The sequence below is a fragment of the Martes martes genome (genome assembly GCF_963455335.1).
Source record: "Martes martes genome assembly, chromosome: 1".
Lineage (NCBI taxonomy): Eukaryota > Metazoa > Chordata > Mammalia > Carnivora > Mustelidae > Martes > Martes martes.
Genome location: NC_137888.1, coordinates 105,653,461 through 105,670,566, shown reverse-complemented (window position 1 = coordinate 105,670,566; position 17,106 = coordinate 105,653,461). Strand labels below are relative to the sequence as shown.

The following is a 17,106-nucleotide window of genomic DNA, read 5'->3' as shown; positions in this document are numbered from 1 at the left end:
GTAAAATTTTACAATTTATTTTTCCCTTGAAATTAATTTTTTTAAAGATTCATGAACGCTTATTTTTATTTTTTAAGATTTTATTTATTTATTTGAGAGGGAGAAAGCACATGAGCAGGGGCAGAGGGAGAGGAAGAGGGAGAAGCAGATTACCATCTGAGCAGGGAGCCCAATATGGGGCTTGATCCCAGGACCCCGGGATCATGACCTGAGCTGAAGGCAGGCGCTTAATTGACTGAGCCACCCAGGTACCCCTATTTTATTTTTAAAGATTTTATTTATTTATTAGAGGGGGGGAAGAGAGACAGCACATGTAGAGGGGGGCCAGGGGTAGAGACAAAGCAGACTTCCTGCTGAACAGGGAGCCTGACATGGGGCTCAATCCCAGGAACCTGAGATCATGACCTGAGCCAAAAGCAACTGTTTAACCAACGGAGCCACCCAGATGCTCCTTGAAATTAATTTTAATTATAATTTTAATATATGATAAATTGTTCATAGCAATGCTTAATTCCTATTAATAAAAAAGTTTTACATTTTTAAATATAATTAGGTTCCTCCCTTTTTAAAAATGGTTTCTGCTTTGGTATTATTCATAGGAATACTTGAACAACTTTATCATCATAGGAATTCTGCAAGGAAAATTAGTAATAACAGAGAAAAATTACTAATAATCACTACATCATTTATAACGTATCAGACACTCACATACCTTATTCTATTTAGTACAGGAAACCTCTGAAGTAATTATTATCCCCATTCTACTGGTCAGGAGACTGAGGCTCAAGAAGACACAGTAACTTGCCCGTCATCATGTGACTTACAAGTGTTGGAACTGAAAGTCATTTAGTCACGTACAAACTCTGGACTTTATCAGCAGATGAGTAGATCTGGGTCGCCATCCAGGCTCTGCTGTGCTCCCGGCTAGATGTGACACCTGTTCGTGTGGTTTCACCGCTCGGAGCCTTAATGTCACCTATACCTTTTGTTCCACTCTCTCATAGAGTTGTTGAGGGATTAACTGAGGGAAAAAAGATGTAATACGACTGGCACAAAGAGACAGCCAATGTAAGAAAGTCAGCCACCGCCCCTTAATCACCTCTTTCTGTCCCCTCTCTTTGTGGAGGGTGGGGCAGAGGGGACAGAGGAGAAAGGGTCAACCAGTTGTCCACCGTGAGGTGCAGAGGTTGGAATCCCAAGCTTGGCTGACCTAAGGAAGGAACGGAGTGAGGCAAAGTGCCACATGGCTGAAAGATCCCACCCAGGGAGTGGCTCGGATGCTTCCAGCACAGACGTGTGTCCTTTCATGTGTGGGAGGTAGGGGTGGAGCTGGAGCAGGAAGATCTCACCACAGCTTAGAAGCCGCCACTCTTGCTTGTGAGGAGAGCCCCGAGAGGTTGCCGCTCACCTGCCGGCTCTCACTCTGCTGGCTCCAGCACGCACAACAAGACCATGGGTACCTTCCAAGGACACCTGCTGGCAGGAGTATTCTTCCTCATCTTCTCTCTCTACTATGCAGTGATGGTGTCCTTGGCCCTGCTGCGGGGACAGAGGTTTCTCAGCCCCCCTTTGCCCCCAAGGGAGAAGCGAGGACACAGGTGGTGGCAGCGGGTACCTGTGCAAGGGATGATGAAGGTGGTCATTGCCCTGGGTGGCATCATTCCTGAGTTCTTCTACCCCCCAGGAGTAAACCGGATGAAGATAGTAGACTGGGAGGACCCTCGGCGGCCATTCATATTTTACAACAACTGGGATCACGCCACCATGTATGGGTTCTTCATGCTCAGTGGCGTGGTGGACATCGTGAGCCAGGCATGTCAAGCATGGCAGAACGTCAAGCTGGAGCGAGCAGCCGAGGCCCTGGCCTTCTGTGTGCTGACGCTGCTGATGGCCGCCCACCTGGAGAACAAGGGCACCTTGGAGATCCGCGTGCATGTGCTGTTCGTGGTGCCCACCTTCCTGGTGAGCCTGGTGCTCACCATCGAGGTCTGGGTCCCTGACCAGCCCACGCTGTGGGTGCTCAAGACCTGGCTGGGACTGGTGCTGAGCTGCTGAATGCTACAGCTCTCTGTGCTGATGTACGTTCCCCCCTCGGGGCAGCCCTGGAAAGCAGAGAACCCGGGGGACCTCGCCTTCCTCACCATCTTCTTCTGTTGGCACCTGGCCTTGGGCGCCGCCGTGCTGGCTGCCGTCTACGGTCTCTGCAGCCTCTGGCACCATCGCTTCTCCTCCTGGAGGGAGACCCCAGGGGCCAAGTACCAACCGTGTCCTAGAGGCTATAGCAACGAGGAGCTGGAGAAGCTGGGGACAGAGGCCATGCTGCAGGATGGGGGCGTCTAGGTACAGAATCTGTCTCTGCGCGGTGCCTGTTGTCCCGAGAGTCTGGAGGGTGCCCACAGTGCGTGCAGCCCCGAAAGTCCTGGGATCTACCATGTGGCTGCCTGTCCCAGGAGTCATCTTCCTTGTTCCTAAATAAACCTTTCAGCTCCTCAGTTTACTTCAATCCGTCCCTCTGTTCTCTCCAGGTCGGCCTCTTTCCTGCCTCACTACCTCACTGCTCCATATGGCTCCTGACCGTGGACTTCTGTGACATGAGAACAAGAAGTAGGGCTTTTCTCTGACAGCTTTTGGGATCCAAGAGGAGGCAATGAAATGAGGAAATAGAGGGAGCCGGAGAGTCACTGGGACTCGGGGGGAGGGTTCTATCAGCTTGAGGCAGAGCTGGCTGAGTAGCGCAGCTCAAATGTTTAAAGGTGTGAAAGAGAGGGGTCCGTTTTTGCATCGTGGTGAGGACTTCTGTTTTCTTCACTTCTCTCTGTGTCTTATTTACGCTGAGTGTAGCAGGATGAAGAACCGGTTCCATTGTTGCTACAGTTGTTTTTAATCTAAACTGAATGAGGCTACTTCTGCCCTCTGCAGGAGCCAGGGATGAGGGGAAAAGGGTGACAGTCAATTGAGCAGGGGCTCAAGTCTGAGAGAATGGGGGCAAAAGAGGAAGGGAGTCTCAAAGGCAGATGTAAGAAACAAGGATGACTGGAATGTGATTTTCAGTTGCTCGGGTTTTGCCATGATACAAAACTCCGTTGTTCCAACTCTTTCAGTAAAGTCTATGTTACAAGTCTCTATGTGTAGGTGTGAGTGATTCTGGGGTAAGATCAAAGAAAAGGCCCAGATTTCAGTTGGTGGGGGCAGACGGGGAAGAACTGCTCTGAAACGTGGGGTGAAAATGAGCCCAGGAGTTCTGAAGGTGCAGGAACTCGGAGCTGAGAGAAAACTGAGAACGCCAGCCGCTGGAATTTGCAGAAATGTTCAGCCAGTCATTGAGCTTCTCCCAGAATGAGGAGAGAAGGTGCCAGTAAATTCCTATACTCCATGAAATACTGAAAGCCAATTCTATAAAAATACTTATCCCTGGATAGAGCCAGAAAGCCACTGCTTCTGATAGCATGAGTCTGCATATGTGAGACAGATAAATCCAACCCTTGGAGATGGGAAGAGGCAGGAAGAAGGGTCGGGGTGCTGGCCACGGATGTAGAGAAAGGACGACAGAGCAAGGCTCCTTCTCTCGAGGCAGCCATAGTGCTGCTGCTTCTCATGCAGTTAGAAATGCTGTCCTCAGAGACCAAAGAGCTGTAGGAAGCACAGAGCGGTGTTTGGATTTGCAAGGTAGGAGACAGGCTGCACGCTGTCATCTGAAATGTCATCAGAACCAGCCCCCCCACACATACACAGGGTACAGGCGCATGGCAAACTGGCTCTGGAAACTCCAGGATAAGAGCTGAAGGCAGAGAAGGGAGCGGGGAAAGGGATGGAAGTGGGGCAAGGGTCTGGCAGCTCACACCAGCAGGGCTTGGGGAGGAGAACAGTGTGGATCTAGAGGAAGAGAAATGTATCTTTCTGCAGCAGCTGGAACGAAGCCAGCCCCAGCTTCCTTCCCAGCAGAACAGGAACCAACCTAAGGAGAGGCCAACACCTTTCTTTCTGTCCCCATCCTAAAAAGCCCAGAAACAGAGCCAGATTTACCCTGAAGCTAATAAAGTTTAAGCTTCAGGGCTCCTCACTTTCCCTCTCCAAATGTAAAGCCCCAGGAGGGCTCATATGATCATATGATTCATACGATCACTTACACTGATAAACTGCCAAAGTAAGATATTTGTGTATTCTTCTTTTCTAAAGAGGGACCTCCTACTTTAGGTATAACTTTGGGCTCCACAAAAGCTGGCTTTGCCTCCACCCTGAAGGCGTAACACAGTTTTACTTTCAAGATGCCTTGTGATCAATGCATCTCTTAGCCTGTTACTAGAACATTCCTTATTTGAGGATAATGATAAGACACTTTCTCCTTCAACTTGGAAATAAGCAGCTTAAAATTCTAATGACAGCACCAACCTGACTGAAAACCACCTGCTAGAATATAATCCATCAGTAAACAATTCCCTCAGTGACCTGTTGTTATCAGATGCTGGGCCTGATTCAATAAAGAGGAATCTGACAGGTTGGGGACTGGTGGCTGGGGGGAAAGGTGGGGAGTGATTTATGGATGTGGGTTCTGTTTATCTTCCTCTATGCTATGTGGGGGAGTTTTTGTCCTGTATATCTGGCTTTTGCCCAGTGTATTAGTCAGGGCTCTCCAGAGAAACAGAACCAATAGGGTGTAGCTAGATAGAAATTTTTTTAAGGAATTGGTTTATAAGACTAAGACAGCTAACAAGTCCAAAATAGGCAGGGCAGACCAGCAGCCCAGAGACCCAGGGAAGAGTTAATGTTGCAATCTTGAGTCCGAAGGTAGCCTAAAGGCAGAATTCCTTCCTGCTTAGAACACCTCAGTCTGGACTTTTAGGGCCTTCAACTGATTAGGTGAGGCCCACCAATATTCTGGAGGGTAAACTGTTTACTCAAAATCTAGGGATTAAATGTTAATCACATCTAAAAAACACTGGCACAAGGCAACATCTAAACCAGTGTTTGACCAAACAGCTGAGTGCCATAGCCTAGCCAAACTGACACATGAAATTAACCATTATACTCAGCATATGGGAACATGGCCACTCAAACATAATTTGCCCACTGTGTTTGTCGTGACTTTGGAGACCTTCCCAAATCAACTTCATTTAAAAAAAACTTCAGGGGGGCACCTGGGTGGCTCAGTTGCTGAGTATCTGCCTTCAGCTCAGGTCATGATCCCGGGGTCCTGGGATTGAGCCCCGCATCGGGCTCCTGCTTGGTGGGAAGACTGCTTCTCCTTCTCCAATTCCCCCTGCTTGTGTTCCCTCTCTTGCTGTCTCTTTCTCTGCCAAATAAATAAATAAAATATTTTTAAAAATATATTAAAAAAAAAAAAAGAACTTCTTCAGGGTGCCTGGGTGGCTCAGTCAGCTAAGCATCTGACTCTTGATTTCAGCTCAGGTCATGATCTCAGGGTTGTAAGATCAGAGCCTCATGTCAGGCTCCACACTGGGCATGGAGCCTGCTTAAGATTCTCTATCTCTCCCTCTGCCTCTCCCCACTTGCTGTCTCTAAATAAATAAATAAATAAATAGGGGGTGGGGGATGGGATAACTGGGTGATGGGTGTTAAGGAGGGCACGGGATGTAATGAGCACTAGGTGTTATATGCAACTGATGAATCACTGAACTCTGCCTCCAAAACTAATAATACACTATATGTTAATTGAATTTAAATAAAATAGATAAATAAAAAACAAATAAATAAATAAGAGAACTTCATTCTTATAAGTTCTGATTGCAGTGTGATCATGACCATATAGGGCTATCTGGCCTTCTTCTCTTCCCTGTTCCCTCAGAGAAAGAAAGTGGTGGGTATACAAGTAAGTGATATTTATTTTTAAAGATTAAAATCATGTTTAGAGAGGGTTTTTTTTTATTATTCATAGTATACATTTTAGACATATTACAATATAGCAAAAAATATTTTTAAGTGTTTTGAAATCTACCATCCTGCCCCCACCCAGAATTAATGACTGCCTGGGAGGGCTAAAAGAGGAGGAAGTTATTTCGATCAGAGTGGGTGATAGGGTTTCTATATCAGAGATGAGCCCTTTCTTGGTGATGACGAGGGATGTGCCTGATGACTAAGGTGTGGATGAGTAAAGAGGCTTGGAGGTTAAGGTCACTAGAAGATGAAGAAATCCACAGCTCGGAATCTAGTATTGTGGGAAAGAATGGAGGAAGGATCATGGCTGGGAAGATGGCAGCCTTGGGTTGGAGGGCCCCAGAGCCCAGTCTCCAGTGAATCTGGGGTGTGTACATGGGGGGAGAGCTAAGGCATCAAAGAGGGCAGAAGACAGAAAGTGTGGCTAGCATGAGCTTCAAGAAGGAAGTGATTGGGGTTAAGCAGAAATGGTAACACCTACCCCACAAAGGTATTGCGAGAAATAAATGAGGTGTTGCATAGGTAACACTTAATTCAGAGCTTGGGGTATGGTAGATGTTCAATCGATATTAGTTCAAGAGACTGAGTATACAAATGGGCAATTGCCAGACTATATATATGAAAATAAAAATCTGACCTATAATCTGCAGCATCCAGTCCAGGAAACCAACCCCCTATCCACAGTAACCTGGCCAGGAAGCCAGCCTGCTACCTATAAGTCAGACTGTAGAAAGTCAACTAGCTATCACTAGTAGTAGGTCAGGAAGCCCGACAATAATCCCTACAATGACTGACCCCAATGGGCAGGACCGGATGAATAACCAACAGCTTCCCTCATTTTTGCCCTATTTCCAACTTAGGACCAACCAGAGTAAGCCAAAGGTGCACCCCTAACCAATCACGTGGGTTTCCCACTTCTAGTTAGCCTGCCTGCAGCTTCCCCGTGCCAACAGCCTCCAATTGGGACATAGCTGAAGCCTCCCTTTTCTCCCACTGTAAAGCTTTCCCACTCTCTGCCTGGCAGAAAGCAACTGACGGAGGCTGATTCCCCTTCTATAGCAAACGGAATAGATAGCCTCTGCTTGGTCTTCATTTCTTTCCACATGTTCAATTCTTTCATTTATTAATGCAAGCAGTTACTCAATATTTAATAAGCATCTACTATATACTGGCCTCCGTACTAGGCCCTGAGAATAATGAAAAGACCCAGATACCAGGGTCCCTGACTCTAAGCTGATTATGGCTCAGTGGGAGGAAAGGAAAAAAAAAAAAAAAAGACAAGACAAGTACAGTCTGCAAAAGGCTGTCCCTGAAAGGCAGGTAAGGCAGACTTGGCGATCAGGGAATGCTTCCAAGAAAAGTGATGTCTCCACAGAAACGTGAAGGATGAGTGCGGCCAGGGGAAAGGGGTTTGGGGAAATACTCAGGAGAGGAGGGAAGGGCCAAGGGAAAGTCCCCAGGCCCAAACATAAACACTGAAGGAAGTGAGCGCAAGTGGGACCTCAGTGTCTGAGCCTGCAGTGGCCCGCCATGAAGGTGGAAACGCAGACAGAGGTCAGATTCCTTCTGGACCCCAGGAAGGAATTGGGTGTTTATCCTGAAGCCAGTAGTAGTGATCAAATTTCCATTTTGAAAACGTCACTCGGGCTTGACGTGGAGTGAGGCGTGGTGGGGAGCTACAGTTGGGGGGCAGACCCAGAAGCAGGGAGACCAGCCAGGAGACTGACAGGCCATGATGCTGGAGGAGGAGAAAAGAGCTCATTTAGATGGTTCCTGCCCTGCAGGGCCTGCAGATCAGGAAGGTGAGAGAGAGGGAAACCTGAAGCTTGGACCACTGAGGAGGAAGGTAAACGCAATCACTGAGAAAATGAATATCAGGACCTGGAAAATCAGGGGCTGGAGCCAAAGAGAGGAATTCTGATCGAAGATATGCAGTTTGAAGTGTTGTTCTAGAAGTAGATGTATGAGTCTGGAGCTCAAGAGAAAGGGGCAGGTGGAGAGATTTGGGAGTCATAAATGGTCGTTAAGGCCATTTCTGATCACCCAGGGATGGAGCTGCTCTTCGGGGAGAAGGTAAAGGGAAGAGGGCTTGGAACACAGCTCTGGGAGGCCCCGTGTGTCACTGGGAAAAAGAAGAGAGATACTTGTAAAGCAGACCAAGAAAGAACAGGAGGAAAGAGCAGGGAGGCAGGAGGCAAACAATGGGCTTGTTGGAACACAGAAACTAAATACTGATATTGTTCCAAAAAAGGGAGTAGCCAACAAAACCTTGTTTCTTATTCCCAGTTCCTCCTTCCTTTCCTCCCCCTCCCAGAGAAGGATGGCCTGCGGGACACTGGGAGGGAACTCACTCTTCTAAGACTAGTGGAACTGGTCCTGCGTTGCCCCACAGTATTGCCCAAGCTGCATCCACAAAATGCAGGTGTCGGTAGCCGTCATATAGGAAACCGATGATGAAAGAATAAGCAGTGAACGTGCTCAGGACAGAGATTTGCCCCTGAGTTATGCCAGCGAAGGACTGTGCCAGGCTCCTAGTAAGGCAGGCCTGGAAGTTAATTCTAGGACCACGGTGAGCACTGTTCTACTCTGCTGAGTGCCCATTACCTAGTCAACTATTTGGTTTATTGGCCCTGGTTATTGAGTGCCTACCTTACAGCAGGTGGGAACAGAAATCAAATTTCCTCTCTTCTCAGTAGTATATGCTTGCAAATGGGATCACTGAAAGGATAATCCAGATTTCAAGGACCTCCAACCCTTAAAGCCTCACCCACATATCCCCTACAGACCTCTTTCTATCCCTTCCTTGTGTCCCTCTCAATGTCTCTTTTCCTCTCTCATTATCTCCCTGACCCTCTCCCTTTCTCCCCACCACCCCCCTTCTCTCTCTCCCTCTCTCATCCTCCCCACTACCTACACCTCCCAACAGCCTTCTGGCTTCCAGGCTGAACCAGAGATTACCCCTCCGCCTGTCTCACTGCCCATGGTGTCCTTGATGATCAGGAGGCTTATTCCTCTACTTCACAATTCTTTTAACACATAGTACAGAGCCCACACTGAACCTGGAGAACATCTTCTCTCTGCCCTGTGCACCCACTCCCATGGCCCTCGGAAAACAGTTCCTTAACTTCTCTTGGCAGCCTCCCTCTCCCAAGATGCAGTTCCTAAGAAATTGTCTCCAAGAGACACAGAGACACAGAGTGCCATCTCCATGTGACAGCATCATCCTGGTCTTGCAAATCAGCTAGTCCTGGTGTCCTAGGACAGAATCTAGGATTTTTATTTTTATTTTTTTGTAGTTCTGATTGTGTTACCATGTGCAAAGAAAAAATATGAATGATACGCTTGATTTTTTCATCCTTTAATTATTTTTTAAAAGATTTTATTTATTTATTTGAGAGAGAGAGAGAGAGAGAGAAAGAGCATGAGCTGGAGCAGTCGCAGAGGAAGCGGAGAAGCAGACTCCCCGCTGAGCAGGGAACCCATGCAGGGCTCAGCCCCAGGACCCCAGGATCATGAGCTGAGAAAAACGCAGACGCTTAACCGAGGGAGCCACTCCGGCTCCCCAACGCTTGATTTTTTAAATGATATAGAAATTTTAAAAGTTTGCCAAGGGCACAGAACTAGCTGGTAAACTGTGACAAATGCAAAGAGCCAGTTTGGCCAGGTGGTCCCCCCCATCCCCCGACACGCTGCAACGCCACCCTCTCGTTAAACTGCTTCTGGCCTGAGATTAGCCGGGGCGCCTGGGCCACACAGCCCGGCGCGCGTTGCCCGCCCCCCGCCCCCTGCTGCTCCTTAGGGGGCTGAGCCCGACCCCCAGCTCCGCCCAGGCCAAGGACTGCGGGAGTCCAAAGCTGGGGAGTGGATTTCCCAACGCGCGCTGCCCAGGGAGGAGCGCGCCGCCCTCGCTCTGTGGCAGCGGCCTCACCTTCTGTTCCCGCCCCAGGCCTGGGAGAGGGCGGGGAGGATGTGATGGAGCCGCACCTCCCAGGTCATCCGAGGCACCAGACTGGGGACGACGCGTAGGCTGTGCGGGGACGGTGTCCCGCGGTCCGTGTGGGTACGCAGGGTGAGGCCCCAGCTCTCCGCAGTGTCCTTCTCCCACGACCCCCGAAGGCGAGGGCCGACTGGCCCCTGGTCCTCACAGGCTCACATCCCCCACCCCCGGAAATGAGGGAGATGGATGAATCATTGATTGATTGATTGATTGATTGATTCACCCAGTCTCTCGCGCACGCCAAAAGGGTTTCTCTGGCGCCTTCTATGCACTTGGAAGGAATCAGTGAACAGAACAAAGATTTCGGTGCTGCAGACCCTGGACGGGAGGTGGTTGTTTAGAAAATAAGCAATGACCTTGTAAGAGCGTGTACTGAGATTTAGACCTAAGTAACCAAAACCACGTCCTCCTACACACTATCAAAAGCAAAATTCCGGTGACACATTTCTGGTGGAAGGTAACAGCCAGTTCATTGCGGAGTGGCTGAGATGCCAGATGTGGTGACAGTCAGTCAGAAGGAAAAGCTCAGCTCTAAATGGCAAATGATAGGGATCCACGAAGGTCCCAAGTGGGAACAATAAGGCTTGCTGCCTCAGCGATTCCACCCAATATGTCCAATTAACAGGGAAGCCTGAGACAATGACAGTAGTTTGTCCTGTATTTAGTGTGAGAACTTTTTTTTTTTTTTAAGTAATTTGACACTGGGAACACATTTAAGCAGCATTCCACACAAGCCTACATTTACACATGGGATCTATATGCAGGCAAAACTACACACCATTTCCTGAAGGCAGTCAAGTTCAGAAATTTCTATCAGTGGTCCTACCAAACTCAGTGCTCTCTTTGTATAACGTACTTTGTAAAGCCCCTTTACTATCTTGAAATGAAATCCATAGACAATACAATCTACCTACAGACATAACTGCAAAAGCTACATATAAATATATAGATATAGATCACTAATGTCTGGTGGTGTTTCCCAGCCAAAGACCCTCAGGAACACAGCTGTAGCTGAACATTGCAAGGAGGGAGAATTGGCACCACCTTTCACATGGTGGTTAGGGTTTGTGTTGTGTGTATTCACTTAGGTTTGTGTTCACTTGTATTAGCCAAGACCAGAGATCTTTAGTCACTTCTGTGGTTTGGACCCTGTTCACATTTTGTCTGTGCTCAGACACCATTACAGAGCGCTCTTGTTTTTATCTAGATCCATGAAGGTCACAGAGTGGCCTTGTCAAATACTGGTTTCTGTGAAATTGCTTATATACTTATATGCCACTGGAGAACGTAGTGAGTGTTCTTCGTGAGTGCTAGGCTGGCTCCCAGGTGTCAGCTTTTCTCCTTCCCATATCCTAACTGAATTAAAAAGGAGGGAGAAAAGTGATCCATAATAAAACAATATACATTTCCATATATAAACACTGTAGCATAACTATACTAGATACATAACAGTTAGTTTGGATTTTAAAGTAAGAATATGCGAAGTGTTTCCTTACAGTAAGTACAGGTGAATGAAAGAGATGTTCCAATTAAAATCAGAATTAAAGTTAGAATTAAGATAAATAAGGGGCACCTGGGTGGCTCAGTCAGTTAAGTAACCGACTCCTGAGGTCACGGTCTCAGGATCATGAGATTGAGCCCCATGTGGGTCTCTTTGTTGACCGTGAAGCCTGCTTAAAATTCTCTCTCCCTCTCCCTCTGCCCCCAACCCCCGCTCGTGTGCACACTCTCTCTCAAAATAAATAAATCTTTAGAAAAAAAAAAGATAAAGAATAACATGCCACATTCGTGTGTATGTGATAACAGAAAGAAGGGATTAACCTTAATGGAAACAGGAATAACGTGTTAAGTAAATTATAGACTGACAAAAATGATAATAGAAGGAAAAACAGTAGTGTCATAATAGTGTTGACTTTATTTATATGAGCAGTGATGAAAAAATTCTTTGTACGTGATGTGGAACAAGGTAGTGATGAACTATCTCAGAGATCATATCTCCTGTCTTGAAATTTCAATATTCATTCAAGGCATGCCTTCTAGTCCTTAAAAAGACCTTGATGAGCATATTCAATTAGCCCTAAGATGATGCCTATTTTAATATAATGGGATTCTTGCTCCGGGCCCCTGACCAGCACTGGTTCCCAAACCTCCGTGGCAAACTGAGGCAAACTAAAAAGATAATGACACTTCCCCTACAGGCTGGGTGTTAAGATTAGAGATAATGTTTGAGACGTGCATGGTTCACAGTGCTCTAAAAGATAGCATCGTCATCTTTTCAGTCTACGCATGTACACGTGCGGGCACACACATACACACTGAGAAAACAGATGGAGAAAGAGGATGTGTACTTGTTTGGGTCTCTGTGACTGCAAGGACTGCACTTGTGTGTGGTCATGTTTGCGGGAGAGTCCCAGGCAAGGCTGTTGCTGGGCAGTGCGAGCCAGTACTGGGGCGGGGGGGCGGTGTGGATGGGGAGCTGGAGAGGACAGGTTGAACATAACTGAACTTGGTCTCACTCCAGAGGGATATATGGAGAGCTGTGCACAACACACTTTCATATATTTACCTCTGCGCCTTTTTTGGAGATAGTACAGACCTCCTGGAAAATAGTTTCTCTGTTAACATCGCAAAGATGCAACCCTACATTTTACATGACTGAGTTTTGTACCCCATTTATTTCTTGTGGCCTGGGGTTATTTTGTGTATCAGGTGGTGGGGAATAGAGGCTGGGTTGGAAAAGAATACAAAACGCCCTCAAAGGTGGACCACTAGGGACCGTACCAGAGGAACAGTGAAGATCCTGGAAAACAGCAAGGAATCCCAAGTCAATAAAATAATACACAATTTTCACAAAATATTTTCCTTTGCATTGCGCTACACATCTGGTGCTAATTTTTATTTTTAAAGGCCTACAAACCCACTGCCAACAAATTGTAGCCAAGGCTCGATCTGTGGCACATACAATGATAGTGGGAAAGGGAATTGTTTTTCTACGGAATTATTTTTAAGGGTTTCGAACGTCGTCAACGCCTTTGTAAGCCATTGTCAGTAACTTCGAAAATAAACTTCCACTGTGGTCGTTTTTACTCCTTAAGCTTCTCCATGTGAGCAGAGAGCTTCCCTATTCTACTGGGGTCTCATCCACGAGTAACAAAAATGAACTTGCCTGATCTTGTTTCCCAGATGATAGTCAACAGCTTTTACCATCCCATTGGTTTTTCTTAGAACAGGATCATCAGAATTAGTGGAATAAGAAATCATGTCAACTGGACTTTTTCCTGTTATTATTCTAAGAACCTATCATTTGCTGATAGCTTGAGTTTCTTCTACTATGGGCTGTCTATTCCACTTTGCAAACATTTTTATTATTTTGCAAGAAAATGGCAACAACTTTACCTTCTACTCAAAGATGTTTTTTAACATTCGGTGAAAATTCCAGTTTTCAAACTTTTTCTTTAAATCTCAGGGGAATGATATCCCACCAGCATAATAAATGTATTTCTTTGTAACACCTTCACTGTGTCTTGAAAAGTCACCGTTGACTTCAAAAGACCTGCAGAGCTGGCACGTTGGCGACCACTCACATGCAGGAGGATATAAACTCAGATTTTCAGTATTCGATGGAATGTTGGTGACTATTTTCCCTTTGAGTTGACATTTTGTCACACAGGCTAAGTCAACATATTACTATGTAAATGGGGAATCACCATGAAGAGGACAGCTAACACACAGGTTTGGGGGTTCCAGGAATAAAGGAAGATTGTTGTCAATGACTTTTCGAAATGGTGAGCTCAGTAAAGTTTTAAATACAACACAGTACAACAGTCTTTCCTGGACATATTCAGTTCTTGCTTCCTATAGGAAACTTGGTACTTATTAAACCTTGCTTTAAAAAAAAAAAAGCAAAAACAAAAACAAAAGACAACACAAACACTTCGTGTTCATTTGTAAAAATGGAATTCGTTCTGGGCTCAAATAATGATAAGCAAATGTTTCATTTACCTAATTCCAGGTTGTTAGATTCTAGGATTGGATCATTGCAAACCGGTTTTTCACTTACATTTGCAAGTCCTGAGAGACTCAGGAGAAATCTTTGTCAGGCTAATCTGGCCCCACTAAATGCCAGCGGTAACCCCTATTCATTAAGACCAAAAACAAATAAAATTTTTTCAAAGTACACCTGGGAGCAGTATTGTCCTGCAGAGAACCACTAATTTTTATTAAGATAAAATCACACATCTGTGGTTTACAATCTAAGTTACACACGATTTATATAAACATATAATCACATAAACATGATCAGGGCTGTTTTAAGAGCTTTAAGAGGCTCAGGCCCTTAGTTTGGAGGGCCCTAGTTTCCTTATATTGAGCCTTTTAAAATGCACACTCATCCAACGATTAATACCAATAGCCAGACCGGCTATGTGCCAGGCATCATTCTAAATATTTACCAACAACCCGCTGAAGTCGGCATTATTTCCGTTTTACAGATGAGTAACAGAGAGGTTCAGCGACTTGCCCAAAACCACACAACATATTGTGGCCTATTTAGCTCTTACGGCTTATGTTTAAGAATAATCACACTGAGGGTGCCTGGGGGGCTCAAGTCACTTAGGCAGTTAGGGTTAGGTGGCTGCCTATGGGCTCAAGTCCCAATCCTGAGTCCCGGGATGGAGGACCACCCCCACCCCCACCCCCACCTCCGCTCAGTGGGGAGTCTGCTGCTCCCTCTGCCCCTCCTCCTGCCCGTGCTCTCTCTCAAATAAATAAAAATCTAAAAAAAATTAGAGGAAGAACAACAACAACAGAAGGAAGAGGGCGACGACGAATTATCACTTAGGAGTTAGTTTGGTTGCAGATGATTTAACCTTTGTCAGTTTCAGTTGTGGAGTGTTTGTTCTGTATCTTGAGCCAGCCGGTGAACATGAAATCTCAAACACTATCATAAGGCCCTTGAAAGGGCCCAGAGGCCCAGTGCCAAGTCTGCACTGTCTAAAGATGAAACCCGGAAACCCTCACAGGCACTCACCTTCTCTCCCTTGTTTTTAGTGTGTGTGTGTGTGTGTGTGCACATGTGCACGCACACTAAAAACAATGACAATGGCTAGCTTGTACGGCACCGTGACTAAGTCTAGCACCCACCCTGTAGGGTAAGCGTTATCTCGATTTATAGATGAGAAAGCGGGCGTCCAAATGACTGACTCGCTGAATGTTCCACCGAGCGCAAGAAATGACAAAGCTGAGAGGTGGATCCTGCTTCTATGGCTCCAAAGCCTCTGCCCCTCCCTTGTCCCTGGCCAACTATTTGGGTCCCTTGAGGCTTTCCTGTCTTTGGGCCTGACACCCCGTCCCCAATAGTGGAGCGTCAGGAGGTCCGGGTTATCCTGCCACGCCGTTCCCATCTGTAAGAGATCGCGGCCACCAGTTCTCTCCCCACAGCCACTGTCATCCTGTGTCAGTGCCCCATTAAGCCCTCAGACTCCTGTTGGGGTGCAGCCACCTGCAGAGATTTTTCTGGATGGGGGACCCCAGAGAATGATATTCTGAGCACCAGATCTTACCTGCTTTTCTTTTCCTGGACACTAAAATCACCCATCCCTTCTCCTGACCATGCTCTCTTCTCAGAGACCCCATCCCCCACAACCCCAGAGGCCATGACTGTTCCAAGTGGCCCCCCATCCTGGCTGCCTGGACCCTCAAAGATCCAAAGCTTAGGGTAGGGAGGGGCAGATGTTACCGAGTGGTTCTCCTCTCTTGAGAAGGACAGTCTCCACAGGCCCTTTACCTGGAGGTCTCAATGAAGCCAAAAGAGCCACATCTTCCTGGGCCTGTGGTAGAGAAAGCGCAGAGGAGGGAGTGCAAAAGCCAGCAAAGATAAACCAACAGGAGAGAACTTGCAGAGCCAGAGAGAGGGAGCAGGTGACGAGAGAAATTTGGTCCCCACATTCCAGTCCCCAAACCTTCCTGAGCTCTCCCACCTTCCTATCTTCAGACTTCATGAGAGCTGCCCATATCCTTCCAGCAAATGCCTTTCTTGCAACCAAAGTTGCCGGCATCACCTACCTGAGTCCCACAGCAGCCCTATGGTGCTGACCCCCCCGGGAGGAGCACAGAGGACCCGCTCCTTGGTCCAGGTGCCACCCCCACCCCCGCCTCCTTCTGGCAGGTTGTGCCCCTAAAGTCACTTTTCTGAGAGTCTATCACCTATTGACCTCTGAGTCACAAGCATTTACCCCCAGGGCCTTACCTAGAGTGCTGGGCTCTGCCTCATAGCGCCCCCCGCCCAGATCCCGGGATGCCCCAAGTCTAGCCCATTGTGGACCCACTTCACTTTCCTCTAGGGAAGCTCTGGCCATTAAGTGGCTAGACGTGCTCCCTGAGCCCCTTCTTCTCATGCTGACTTGGCCAATTCCAGACTCTGAAGACTCAGGGGCGATACCAATGGCTCAAGGCCTGCCTGGCCCACCCACTGGCTGGTCTTCTCAGCAAGTTCTTTACCGGAGCTTGCTGGGCCCACACAGTGGAGCATCACACAGCGGGTTAGTGATGGTTGCCTGATGATCTGGAAATTATTCACAGATCTACATCACAGAGAGAAGTTATGTAGATAACTGCTGTAGATATGCTTATAGCCACACACGTCTTCACAGGAAACAGCCTAGTAAATATCATGACTGATTGGCCTTTTTTTTCTTTCTTTCTTTCTTTCTTTCTTCCTTTCCTTTCCTTTCTTTCTTTTTTAAAGAGGGAAGGTAGTAGAAGCAGAGAGAGAGGAAGAGAGAATCTTAAGCAGGCCCCACAGTCAGCACAGAGGTCCATGAGGGGCTCAGTCTCACAACCCTGAGATTGTGACCTGAGCTGGAATCAAGAGTCAGACACAACTGACTGGGCCACCCAGGTGTCCCTGATTTTTGTTTGTTTGTTTCTTTCTTTTTTTGTTTTAACATTGTTCTGCTTTCACTATTTACCACAACATGGACGAATCTCCCAGACAATGGTAAAAGGAAGCAGACACCACGAGAGAGCAGATACTATATAAATCTATACACATGAAGTTCAAAATTGCAGAACCAATCTATAAGGACAGGAGTCAGAATAGTGGAAATTTCTGTGTTGACCTGTTGGGGGTAGGGAGGGGGGTCCTCTGGGGTGCCAGTCATGTTCTCTTGATCTGCGGCGTGGCCACATGGGTCTATACGGATGTAAAAAATCTGTCA

The 17,106-nt window shown here is 47.0% G+C and overlaps 1 pseudogene across 1 annotated transcript; it reads left to right on the top strand.

The window, feature by feature from the left end:
* Window positions 1-1,452: 1,452 nt before the first annotated feature.
* On the top strand, window positions 1,453-2,340 carry LOC308357354 (transmembrane epididymal protein 1A-like; annotated as a pseudogene). The gene has a single exon. The product of its transcript is annotated as a transmembrane epididymal protein 1A-like (transcript).
* The last annotated feature ends 14,766 nt before the right edge of the window (window positions 2,341-17,106 follow it).